Source organism: Petromyzon marinus (assembly GCF_048934315.1).
Source record: "Petromyzon marinus isolate PM22_M1 ecotype Great Lakes invasive population chromosome 68 unlocalized genomic scaffold, UKy_Petmar_22M1.pri1.0 chr68_unloc.1, whole genome shotgun sequence".
In the NCBI taxonomy this organism is placed as follows: domain Eukaryota; kingdom Metazoa; phylum Chordata; class Hyperoartia; order Petromyzontiformes; family Petromyzontidae; genus Petromyzon; species Petromyzon marinus.
Window position 1 is genome coordinate 6,892,240 of NW_027422597.1, and position 13,278 is coordinate 6,905,517.

Genomic DNA, 13,278 nt, shown 5'->3' on the forward strand with positions numbered 1-13,278 from the left:
AGCACGTACACCAGGCTCTCAGGGCTAATGGCTACTCCGACTACACAATCCGCAAAGCCATCACTCCAGTCATGAAGAAGGATCCTCTTGTGGAGCCACTCAGAACCATCACCTTACCCTACATTGCAGGGGTCACTAAAAAGATCTCCAAAATCCTGAATAAACACAAGATCCAGGTCCGATTCAACACAGTACACAAAATCCGTGATTTAGTTCCATCTGTAAAAGATGCTCTTCCAGACATACAGTACCCGGGCGTTTACAAACTAAAGTGCCTCTGTGGTAGTAGCTACATTGGAGAAACCAAAAGACATATCTCGGACCGCATCCGCGAACATAAAGCAGACTTGAAACACGGTAAGACGAACTCCTCTGCCGTGGCAGATCACTGTTAAAATTCAGTGGGATCACATGACATTGACTTCTCCAAGACGGAGGTTCTTTGCAAACCAACTGGCTACCATGAGAGATTCGTTCATGAGGCCATTCACATATACAAGCACAGAGACAATTTCAACCGAGAAGATGGATTCAGGCTTAGTAACCACTGGAAAGATGTGTTAAATCATTTCTGTTCTTAATTAATTGTAATTTTACGATGACCTTCAGACCGCAGCTCTTTCGCCAGCATTGCCTCTTAATACCTCTCACACCACGGTTAATGGTATGGTTTACAACATGGAGTATACTAGGGCTTCGCAGCTGTCTCTCTCCCCCTCCTCTGTTCCGACCATGGACAAACTCATCCGTCTGAACGGGGCCCGTAGCTATCCGTGGTACGGAAATTTGAGGGTAAGAATCCACCCATTTTTTCGCCATATAGCATTGTGATATATAACGACTTATGGTTGGTAGCTTAGCTGATTGGAGAATATAGAGTTTATTGATAACATGAAGGTAATTTATATTTTAGTTTTTATTGGTTCACTATATAGTACTGTGAATAGCTCAGATGTGTAGTCATTTCTGTGACCAGTCACTAGCAAATCACCCAGTTATTTCAATGCTAAATTCGCCTAGTTATTTCAATGCTAAATTCTCCTGTTTGATTTGTACTAAGTGCCTCGGTGAATGTGTATGCTCTGACTTCAACGTAACTATTTCTGTAGCAGTTACAAGCGAATCACTCAGCCATTTCAATGCTAAATTCTATGCTAATCCCATTATCAAGGGGTGCCTCTGCGGATGTGTATGCCTTAATTTAGCTATTTCAATGCTAAATTCTATGCTAATTCCTTTTAACAATGGGTGCCTCTGCGGATGTGTATGCTTTAACTTTTAACATAGCTATTTCTGTGACCAGTCACAAGCTAATCATTCAGCCATTTCAATGCTAAATTTTATGCTAATTCCTTCGTCAAGGCTCTTTGTTCCTCTCACACAGCTTAAAAGCCGTGATCTGAACGTGGCTCTCTCACTCCAGCGCTGTCCTACCAGACAGTCTCGCTCCCTTCACCTGATGAAGGCCGCTTGTGTTGTGGCCGAAACGTCGTGAGAATATTATTGTGTTATTTTATTTTATCAATTTATTATTTTATTCTCATTCTACGTGACTTTACCGAAAGAACCAAAGAAGATGAATCATTGCAGTCACGAAAGCTTTAAATCGAAATTTAACCGCCTCTACGGGGAGGGATTCCACACTTCCTTAAGATCATTCAACAGACTTCGGGATAAGAAGGCTCAACTAATCGAGTCTCTCACCTTTCTGAAGAGATGCCGCGACTCTAAGGTAATACCAACCGCATTTACACTAACCTCTGCTGTTGCAACTTCTCTCAATGCAAAACGAATTCTAGCTAGAACTAGCTTCGCTCTTATCTCGGAAAAAATCAGACTTACACGCACCGAACTCGATCAGTTAGACAAGACACTCTACAAATCACACTTAAAATTGACAGCAACAATGTCTACATCGGATTGGGAACATGTAGACAATATGACTACCTCTTCGGCTGCCACTATGTCGAACAAATGTAGGGACAATTTGATTTCCAAATTCAATCACCTCTCCAGCAAAAAATCGGATCCACACACCGAAAAGATAGACGTCAACAAAGTCGTAACTAATCGCAGTAACAGTTCCATTTCTGATGGTCTGAAATCCGTTTTAGCTAAAGGTCTAAACTTTGCTGTCACACCGAGACACTTACCGGTTAATGATATCATTGCCCATGTCGACGTTGCACTCAAGGGCTTGAGTCACATCTCTGCAGACGTAGCAAGATCTGAAATCGCTGCAACCCTCAAAAACGCTAAGTTGCCACCTAGCAACATCAGCAAAGACGAACGTTTTGAATTATCTCAATTAAAAAAGAGGGATGATATTGTCGTTCTCTCAGCCGACAAAGGCAATGCCACTGTCATCATGGACAAAACAGAATATAACAACAAAATTCAAGAACTACTCAACGATGGCAGCTATACAAAAATAAAAAGAGATCCCACCAACAGCCTGGTCACCAAAACGAACAAAATTATCTCTGATTTAACAGCATTAATTGATGAGAACAAACAGTTCTTGTTGAAACCCTCTGCTGCCAGACCACCAAGATTATATGGCCTTCCAAAGATACACAAAGAAGATACACCCCTTCGTCCCATCGTCTCTACTATCAGCTCCCCCACCTACAAACTGGCACGTTTTCTGGCTGATATACTGCGACCTTTCACTGGAAAAACCACCTCTGCGGTACTAAATTCTACTCACCTGGTATCGACAATCAAAGACATTTCCCTGTCCCCAAACGACCTGCTTGTCAGTTTTGATGTGGTGTCCTTGTTCACCAAAGTCCCGGTACCTGACACCATCGCTATCATTGAAGACCTGGTTCATCAAGGACTGCATACTGATGTACCCCCCCTGGTGAGACATTGCTTAACCAACACATACTTCACCTGGAATGGAACTTTCTACAAACAAACTGAGGGCACCCCAATGGGCTCCCCCCTATCTCCGGTTGTAGCCAACGTATTCATGGAAAATTTTGAAACTGACGCCATCCAGACTGCCACTCTACGCCCGACCTTATGGAAGAGGTACGTTGATGACACCTTTGTCATCTGGCCACATGGCCAGCCTGCTCTAGACCAATTCCACGACCACATCAATTCCATACACCCAGCCATCAGATTTACCATGGAGGTCGAAAAAGATGGCAAACTACCCTTTCTGGATGTCTTAATTAAAAGGAGACATGATGGTTCAATGAGCCACTCTGTCTACAGGAAAGCTACCCATACAGATGCTTACTTGAAACCGGATTCCCACCACCATCCATCCCAGAAGAACTGCCTCATCAAGACTCTATACCATAGAGCCCAATGCATTTCCGACCAGGAACACATTACCAGTGAACTCAAGCACGTACACCAGGCTCTCAGGGCTAATGGCTACTCCGACTACACAATCCGCAAAGCCATCACTCCAGTCATGAAGAAGGATCCTTTTGTGGAGCCACTCAGAACCATCACCTTACCCTACATTGCAGGGGTCACTAAAAATATCTCCAAAATCCTGAATAAACACAAGATCCAGGTCCGATTCAAAACAGTACACAAAATCCGTGATTTAGTTCCATCTGTAAAAGATGCTCTTCCAGACATACAGTACCCGGGCGTTTACAAACTAAAGTGCCTCTGTGGTAGTAGCTACATTGGAGAAACCAAAAGACATATCTCGGACCGCATCCGCGAACATAAAGCAGACTTGAAACACGGTAAGACGAACTCCTCTGCCGTGGCAGATCACTGTTACAATTCAGTGGGCTCACATGACATTGACTTCTCCAAGACGGAGGTTCTTTGCAAACCAACTGGCTACCATGAGAGATTCGTTCATGAGGCCATTCACATATACAAGCACAGAGACAATTTCAACCGAGAAGATGGATTCAGGCTTAGTAACCACTGGAAAGATGTGTTAAATCATTTCTGTTCTTAATTAATTGTAATTTTACGATGACCTTCAGACCGCAGCTCTTTCGCCAGCATTGCCTCTTAATACCTCTCACACCACGGTTAATGGTATGGTTTACAACATGGAGTATACTAGGGCTTCGCAGCTGTCTCTCTCCCCCTCCTCTGTTCCGACCATGGACGAACTCGTCCGTCTGAACGGGGCCCGTAGCTATCCTTGGTACGGAAATTTGAGGGTAAGAATCCACCCATTTTTTCGCCATATAGCATTGTGATATATAACGACTTATGGTTGGTAGCTTAGCTGATTGGAGAATATAGAGTTTATTGATAACATGAAGGTAATTTATATTTTAGTTTTTATTGGTTCACTATATAGTACTGTGAATAGCTCAGATGTGTAGTCATTTCTGTGACCAGTCACTAGCAAATCACCCAGTTATTTCAATGCTAAATTCGCCTAGTTATTTCAATGCTAAATTCTCCTGTTTGATTTGTACTAAGTGCCTCGGTGAATGTGTATGCTCTGACTTCAACGTAACTATTTCTGTAGCAGTTACAAGCGAATCACTCAGCCATTTCAATGCTAAATTCTATGCTAATCCCATTATCAAGGGGTGCCTCTGCGGATGTGTATGCCTTAATTTAGCTATTTCAATGCTAAATTCTATGCTAATTCCTTTTAACAATGGGTGCCTCTGCGGATGTGTATGCTTTAACTTTTAACATAGCTATTTCTGTGACCAGTCACAAACTAGTCATTCAGCCATTTCAATGCTAAATTTTATGCTAATTCCTTCGTCAAGGCTCTTTGTTCCTCTCACACAGCTTAAAAGCCGTGATCTGAACGTGGCTCTCTCACTCCAGCGCTGTCCTACCAGACAGTCTCGCTCCCTTCACCTGATGAAGGCCGCTTGTGTTGTGGCCGAAACGTCGTGAGAATATTATTGTGTTATTTTATTTTATCAATTTATTATTTTATTCTCATTCTACGTGACTTTACCGAAAGAACCAAAGAAGATATATCACAATGCTATATTGCGAAAAAATGGGTGGATTCTTACATAGCATTGTGATATATAACGATTTATTGTTCGTAGCTTAGCTGATTGAAGAATATATAGAGTTTATTGATAACATTGAGGTATAATCTTAGTTCTTTCGGTAAAGTCACGTTGAAGGGAAACAACAAAATAATGAAATATATATAAAACAATAAAAAATTTCTCACGACGTTTCGACCATAACACAAACGGTCGTCTTCAGGTGTGTTGGTTTGCATAAATGTATTTTTAAACGGTGTATTTATTTATTTATAAAAAACGTTAGCGCCACGCGCATCGATTTGGCAGTTTATTTAGGACTAGTCCATCTATATTCTGAAAAGAGGAGGGGGGAGACGAATTTTTTTTTTATGTATGCTGTCTGAAAGCCACTGTAAGCGTAAACAATCAATTAAGACCTGAAATGGTTTATCAAATCTTTCCAATGATTGCTAAGATAGAATCCATCTTCTCGGTTGAAATTGTCTCTGTGCTTGTATATGTGGATAGCCTCATGAACAAATCTCTCATGGTAGCCAGATGGCTTACAAAGAACCTCTGTCTTAGAAAAGTCAATGGCATGTGAGCCTACTGAATTATAACAATGATCTGCCACGGCCGAGGTGTTGGTCCTACCGTGTTTAAGGTCTGCTTTGTGTTCACGAATGCGGTCCGAGACATGGCGTTTGGTTTCTCCAATGTAACTACTACCACAGAGGCAACTTAGTTTGTAGACACCAGGGTATTGTATGTCCGGAATCACATCTTTTACAGACGGAACCAGATCACGGATTTTATGTAATGTGTTGAAACGGACCTGGATCTTGTGTTAAGTCAAGATTTTGGAGATCTTTTTTGTGATCCCCGCAATGTAGGGTAAGGTGATGGTTCTGAGTGGCTCCACAAGAGGATCCTTCTTCATGACTGGAGTGATGGCTTTGCGGATTGTGTAGTCGGAGTAGCCATTAGCCCTGAGAGCCTGGTGTACGTGCTTGAGTTCACTGGTAATGTGTTCCTGGTCGGAAATGCATTGGGCTCTATGGTATAGAGTCTTGATGAGGCAGTTCTTCTGGGATGGATGGTGGTGGGAATCCGGTTTCAAGTAAGCAGACAGAGTGGCTCATTGAACCATCATGTCTCCTTTTAATTAAGACATCCAGAAAGGGTAGTTTGCCATCTTTTTCGACCTCCATGGTAAATCTGATGGCTGGGTGTATGGAATTGATGTGGTCGCGGAATTGGTCTAGAGCAGGCTGGCCATGTGGCCAGATGACAAAGGTGTCATCAACGTACCTCTTCCATAAGGTCGGGCGTAGAGTGGCAGTCTGGATGGCGTCAGTATCAAATATTTCCATGAATACGTTGGCTACAACCGGAGATAGGGGGGAGCCCATTGGGGTGCCCTCAGTTTGTTTGTAGAAATTTCCATTCCAAGTGAAGTATGTATTGGTTAAGCAGTGTCTCACCAGGAGGGGTACCGCAGTGTTTAGTCCTTGATGAACCAAGTCTTCAATGATTGCAATGGTGTCAGGTACAGGAACCTTGGTGAATAAGGAAACTACATCAAAACTGACAAGCAGGTCGTCTGGGGACAGGGAAATACCATTGATTGTCGATACTAGGTGAGTAGAATTTTATACCGCAGAGGTAGTTTTTCCAGTGAAAGGACGCAGGATTTCAGACAAAAAACGAGCTAGTATGTAGGTGGGGGAGTTGATAGTAGAGACGATGGGACGAAGGGGTGTATCTACTTTATGTATTTGTGGTAAGCCGTATAATCTTGGTGGCCTGGCAGCAGAAGGTTTCAACGAAAACTGTTTAGATTGATCAATTAATGCGGTTGAATCAGAAATTATTTTGCTGGTTTGTGTGACGAGGCTGTTGGTGGGATCTCTTTTTTTTGTATAACTACCATCGTCGAGTAATTCTTTAATTTTGTTGTTGTATTCTATTTTATCCATGATGACAGTAGCATTGCCCTTGTCAGCTGAGAGGACTACAATATCATCCCTCTTTTTTATTTATATAATTCAATACGCTCATCTTTGCTGAGGTTGCTAGCTGGCATCTTAGCGTTTTTGAGGGTTGCAGCGATTTCAGATCTTGCTACGTCTGTAGCGATGTGACCCAGGCCCCTGAGAGCAACGTCTACTTGGGCAATTATATCATTAACTGGTATGTGTTTAGGTGTGACTGCAAAGTTTAGACCTTTAGCTAAAACGGATTTCAGACCATCGGAAATAGAACTGTTACTGCGATTAATTACGACTTTGTTAACGTCTAACTTTTTGGTGTGTGGGTCCGGTCTTTTGTTGAAGAGGAGGTAAAATTTGCTTTCATACGGATGCTTATCTGAAACCGGATTCCCACCACCATCCATCACAGAAGAATTCTCTCATCAAGACTCTGTATCATAGAGCCCAATGCATATCCGACCAGGAACACATAGGCAGTGAACTCAAGCACGTACACCAAGCTCTTAAGGCTAATGGTTACTCCGACTATACAATCCGCAAAGCTATCACTCAAACCATGAAGAAGGACCCTCTTGAGGAGCCTTTCAAAACCATCACTTTACCCTACATTGCGGGGATCACAAAAAAGATCTCCAAAATCTTGAATAAACACAAGATCCAGGTCCGTTTCAACACATTACATAAAATCCATGATCTGGTTCCGTCTGTAAAAGATGTGATTCCGGACATACAATACCCTGGTGTCTACAAACTAAGTTGCCTCTGTGGTAGTAGTTACATTGGAGAAACCAAAAGCCATGTCTCGGACCGCCTTCGTGAATACAAAGCAGACCTTAAACACGGTAGGACCAACACCTCGGCCGTGGCAGATCATTGTTATAATTCAGTAGGCTCACATGACATTGACTTTTCCAAGACAGAGTTTCTTTGTAAGCCATCTGGCTACCATGAGAGATTCGTTCATGAGGCTATCCACATATACAAGCACAGAGACAATTTCAACCGAGAAGATGGATTCTATCTTAGCAATCATTGGAAAGATTTGATGAACCATTTCAGGTCTTAATTGATTGTTTACATTTACAGTGGCTTTCAGACAGCATACATAAAAAAAATTCGTCTCCCCCCTCCTCTTTTCAGAATATAGATGGACTAGTCCTAAATAAACTGCCAAATCGCTGCGCGTGGCGCTAACGTTTTTTATAAATAAATAAATACACCGTTTAAAAATAAATTTATGCAAACCAACACACCTGAAGACGACCGTTTGTGTTATGGTCGAAACGTCGTGAGAATTTTTTTATTGTTTTATATATATTATTATTTTGTTGTTTCCCTTCAACGTGACTTTACCGAAAGAACTAAGAATATGAATTACTGCAGTCAAGAAAGCTTTAAATCAAAATTTAACCGCCTCTACGGGGAGGGTTTTCACATAACTTTAAGATCCTTCAACAAACTCCGGGATAAAAAAGCTCAGCTGATCGAGTCTCTCACCTTCCTGAAGAGATGTCGCGACTCTGGGGTAATACCAATCGCATTTACACTGACCTCTGGTGCTGTAAATTCTTCTAATGCGAAACGAATTATTTTCAAAACTAGCTTAGCTCTTATCTCAGAAAAAATCAGAATTATACGCACCGAACTACATCAGTTAGACAAGACACTCTACAAATCACACTTATCATTGACGGCAACAATGTCCACATCGGATTGGGAACATGTAGACAATATGACTGCCTCTTCAGCTGCTACTATGTCGACCAAATGTAAGGAAAACCTGATTTCCAAATTTAACCTCCTCTTCAACAAAAGACCGGACCCACACACCAAAAAGTTAGACGTTAACAAAGTCGTAATTAATCGCAGTAACAGTTCTATTTCCGATGGTCTGAAAACCGTTTTAGCTAAAGGTCGAAACTTTGCAGTCACACCTAAACACATACCAGTTAATGATATAATTGCCCAAGTAGACGTTGCTCTCAGGGGTCTGGGTCACATCGCTGCAGACGTAGCAAGATCTGAAATCGCTGCAACCCTCAAAAACGCTAAGATGCCAGTTAGCAACCTCAGCAAAGATGAGCGTTTTGAATTAAATAAATTAAAAAAGAGGGATGATATTGTAGTCCTCTCAGCTGACAAGGGCAATGCTACTGTCATCATGGATAAAATAGAATACAACAACAAAATTAAAGAATTACTCGACGATGGTAGTTATACAAAAATAAAAAGAGATCCCACCAACAGTCTCGTCACACAAACCAACAAAATAATTTCTGATTCAACCGCATTAATTGATCAATCTAAACAGTTTTCGTTGAAACCTTCTGCTGCCAGGCCACCAAGATTATACGGCTTACCAAAAATACATAAAGTAGATACACCCCTTCGTCCCATCGTCTCTACTATCAACTCCCCCACCTACAAACCAGCTCGTTTTTTGTCTGAAATCCTGCGTCCTTTCACTGGAAAAACTACCTCTGCGGTACAAAATTCTACTCACCTGGTATCGACAATCAAGAGTATTTCCCTGTCCCCAGACGACCTGCTTGTCAGTTTTGATGTAGTTTCATTATTCACCAAGGTTCCTTTACCTGACACCATTGCAATCATTGAAGACTTGGTTCATCAAGGACTAAACACTGAGGTACCCCCACTGGTGAGACACTGTTTAACCAATACATACTTCACTTGGAATGGAACTTTTTACAAACAAACTGAGGGCACCCCAATGGGCTCCCCCCTTTCTCTGTTTATAGCTAAAATTTTCATGGAGAAATTTGAGACTGACGCCATCCAGACTGCCACTCTGCACCCAACCTTATGGAAGAGGCATGGGGATGACACTTTTGGCATATGGCCACATGGCCGGCTTGCTCTAAGACCAATTCTTCGACCACATCAATTCCATACACCCAGCCATCAGATTTACCATGGAAGTCGAAAAAGATGGCAAGCTACCTTTTTTGGATGTCCTAATTAAAAAGAGACCTGATGGTTCAATGAGCCACTCTGTCTACAGGAAAGCTACCCATACGGATGCTTACCTGAAACCGGATTCCCACCACCATCCATTCCAGAAGAATTATCTCATCAAGACTCTGCACTATAGAGCCCAATGCATATCCGACCAGGAACACATAGGCAGTGAACTCAAGCACGCACACCAAGCTCTTAAGACTAATGGTTACTCCGACTATACAATCCGCAAAGCTATCACTCAAACCATGAAGAAGGACCCTCTTGAGGAGCCTTTCAAAACCATCACTTTACCCTACATTGAGGGGATCGCAAAAAAGATCTCCAAAATCTTGAATAAACACAAGATCCAGGTCCGATTCAACACATTACATAACATCCGTGATCTGGTTCCGTCTGTAAAAGATGTGATTCCGGACATACAGCACCCTGGCGTCTACAAGCTAAGTTGCCTTTGTGGTAGAAGTTACATTGGAGAAACCAAACGACATGTCTCGGACCGCATTCGTGAACACAAAGCAGACCTAAAACACGGTAGAACCAACACCTCGGCCGTGGCAGATCACTGTTATAATTCAGTAGGCTCACATGACATTGACTTCTGCAAGACAGAGGTTCTTTGCAAGCCATCTGGCTATCATGAGAGATTCGTTCATGAAGCTATCCACATATACATATACAAACACAGAGACAATTTAAACCGAGAAGGTGGATTCTGGCTTAGCAATCATTGGAAGGATTTGATAAACCATTTCGGGTCTTAATTGATTGTTCACGCTTACAGTGGCTTTCAGACCACATCCATTATTTTTTCGTCTCCCCCCTCCTCTTTTCCGAACATAGATGGACTCGTCCATCTGAACAAACTGTCAAATCGCACTCCGTGGTGCTAACGTTAAAAATAACCGCCACTTTTTTCAAATTTTCTTGCTGTGATTTTCATACCTGATGATGATTGCTTGTGTTGCAGTCGAAACGTTGTAAAAATTTTATTGTTTTATATTTTTATTATTTATTGTTTCCCTTCTACGTGATTTTACCGAAAGAACCAAGAATATGAATCCCTGCAGTCACGAAAGCTTTAAATCAAAATTTAAAACAATTGCTGTTGTATTTTGTTACCTTTAGATGGCTCCACAGGCCATAACATTTTGAAATATCATTACCTGTAGTCCTCGACTTACAAAAAATCGAATTACAAACATCCACACTTACAAACCAACTCCCATGAGATTTGTTTTACATCGACTTTCAAACGCGAACTTTAAAATTGCGAATAGTACTGCAGAACTATTTTGTTCAGCGGATCAGTCCTCCGTGAAATGTAATGAGTCAGCATCCCGTTGGCAGTGAGTGTTTGTGTGTGTGCGCACGTGTGTGTGTGCAATTGTGGGGAGCGATAGTGTAGCGGTTAGCGCGCTGCGCTATGAACCTGGCGACCCGGGTTCGATTCCCCCTCACGGCCAACACCAGTGACGATTATCTGAACCGGTCCCGGGCCTCCCCTAGGTCGACTCAGCCTCAAATGAGTACCTGGTGCGGTGTGTTAACATTGCCACTAGGGAGACAAAGGCGGTCGGGCGTGGTGCTGGCCACCTACCCTCGTGTACCGTTCCGGCCTTCATAGGTGCTCGCTAACAGCACTTGCCCCTACAGTCTGTTAAGGCTATATGGGGGATCTTTGATCTTTGTTGTGTGCAATTGTGGGGGCTCATGTAATTTTCTCCGGTCCCACATGACGCCAACTTCTCATCAATGGAATATATGGCCACGCATTACAATGTGGCACCATCCTCCTACAGATTGAGTACTGAGACTGAGTGAGGTTCTCATGGGTAATTAAAGGACACTGTTGTTGTTATTGTCTTTGGCCAATTCCATGACGGTGTACGTCGACCAGCAGTGGATGTGATTTACATCGCGATGTCCATGCACATTGCGCCCCCCGCTCGTGGCCTCCCTCTGTTCGATGGTGCAACGTGCTTCGCGTTGTCCACTCGGAACGCCTCGTGTACATCGTGTACAAATGAACTCAGGGGGCGTTGTATAAGTGGTGAGGCAGAAGTTTAGCCCGTGTTTCAAATAAAAAATAGGAGAACGTGAACCATTTAATTAATGAGATCCCCTCAATTGTATCCATGCCCTCCACACTCAGTCACCCACCTCAAAACACACACAGATTACAGACACACAGACACACATACAACACAAAAACTACAGACACATACACTAGACAATGTGTACTATTGAAATTACTTCTTTAAACCGTGCATAGTCTAAGATTTATTATATTAAGCCATCAAAATCGAAAGTCCTTTACCTCTCGGTTTATGGGGTCATGGGACCCACTGGACAATGACGATAGAGTCACTGTCCATGTGTTCATAAACGCACCACACCACAGCATTTGTAACGAATCGTTACCGTGCCCATCTGCTGATGGACTAACGTGTTATTTTATGTTTATAGACCATACAATAACAATTAACAGAAGTAAACCAATCCCCTCATAGCCTTAGAGAATGCTGGGGCAAGTGTGGTTTAGCGACAAAAGCACCTATGAAGGTCGATAAGGCACACTGGGGGATAATGTGTCTTTCATTCGCACAGTACACAGCCAACTGTGCTAATCATAGGTGCGGGAGAAGTACACAAACTTAACACAAAAATCAGTTCGAAAGAAATTAGTTTTAAATCAAGATTTAAAACTGCATCGCTCCAGTGGCTTCCTAATATCAGAAAGAAGAACATTCCAGATGACCGCGGAAGCGTATCTGAGAGGGCGTGTTGCAGTAACAATGTTTGTTTGATGGCTAGCCAAAAGCTGTTTCGAGGATGACCGGAGTTTGCATCGTGGTTTATGCTCCTTTTATGAGATCAGCAAGGTATTGTGATTCATTTGTAGCAGGCACTTTGTGTGTATTGAGTGCGACCTTATGTATTCGTTTGGCAACCAGAAGCCAATGTAGCTCAATGAGCACTGGACGAACATGAACACCCATACCTCTGCCACCGACGTAGCTACCAGGGTCTCGAGTTTTGCATTCGTTCCAGGTTAATCAAACTCATTTGGGAGACCGGGAGAATGTGTTGCCTTCAAGTTAGACACTGCCGTCTTGATCGTCACTATTTTATTGGCATAGAACGTTGCTTTTACTATGCACAGACCGGGTTGATTGGTGAAGGCGTGGTTTGAGTGCAGGAGGCCCTTCATGAGGCCTCATAGAGCACGGGGGTTGCGAGCCGACTCATTGACGCGCAGAGCATAGAACGGTCTTCGTGACTTAATAATGAGTCGGTTGGCAGATCTGCAGGCGCCTCTGTAAGCGAGTCGGACAGTCTCGAAACCATGTGGTGGGGGG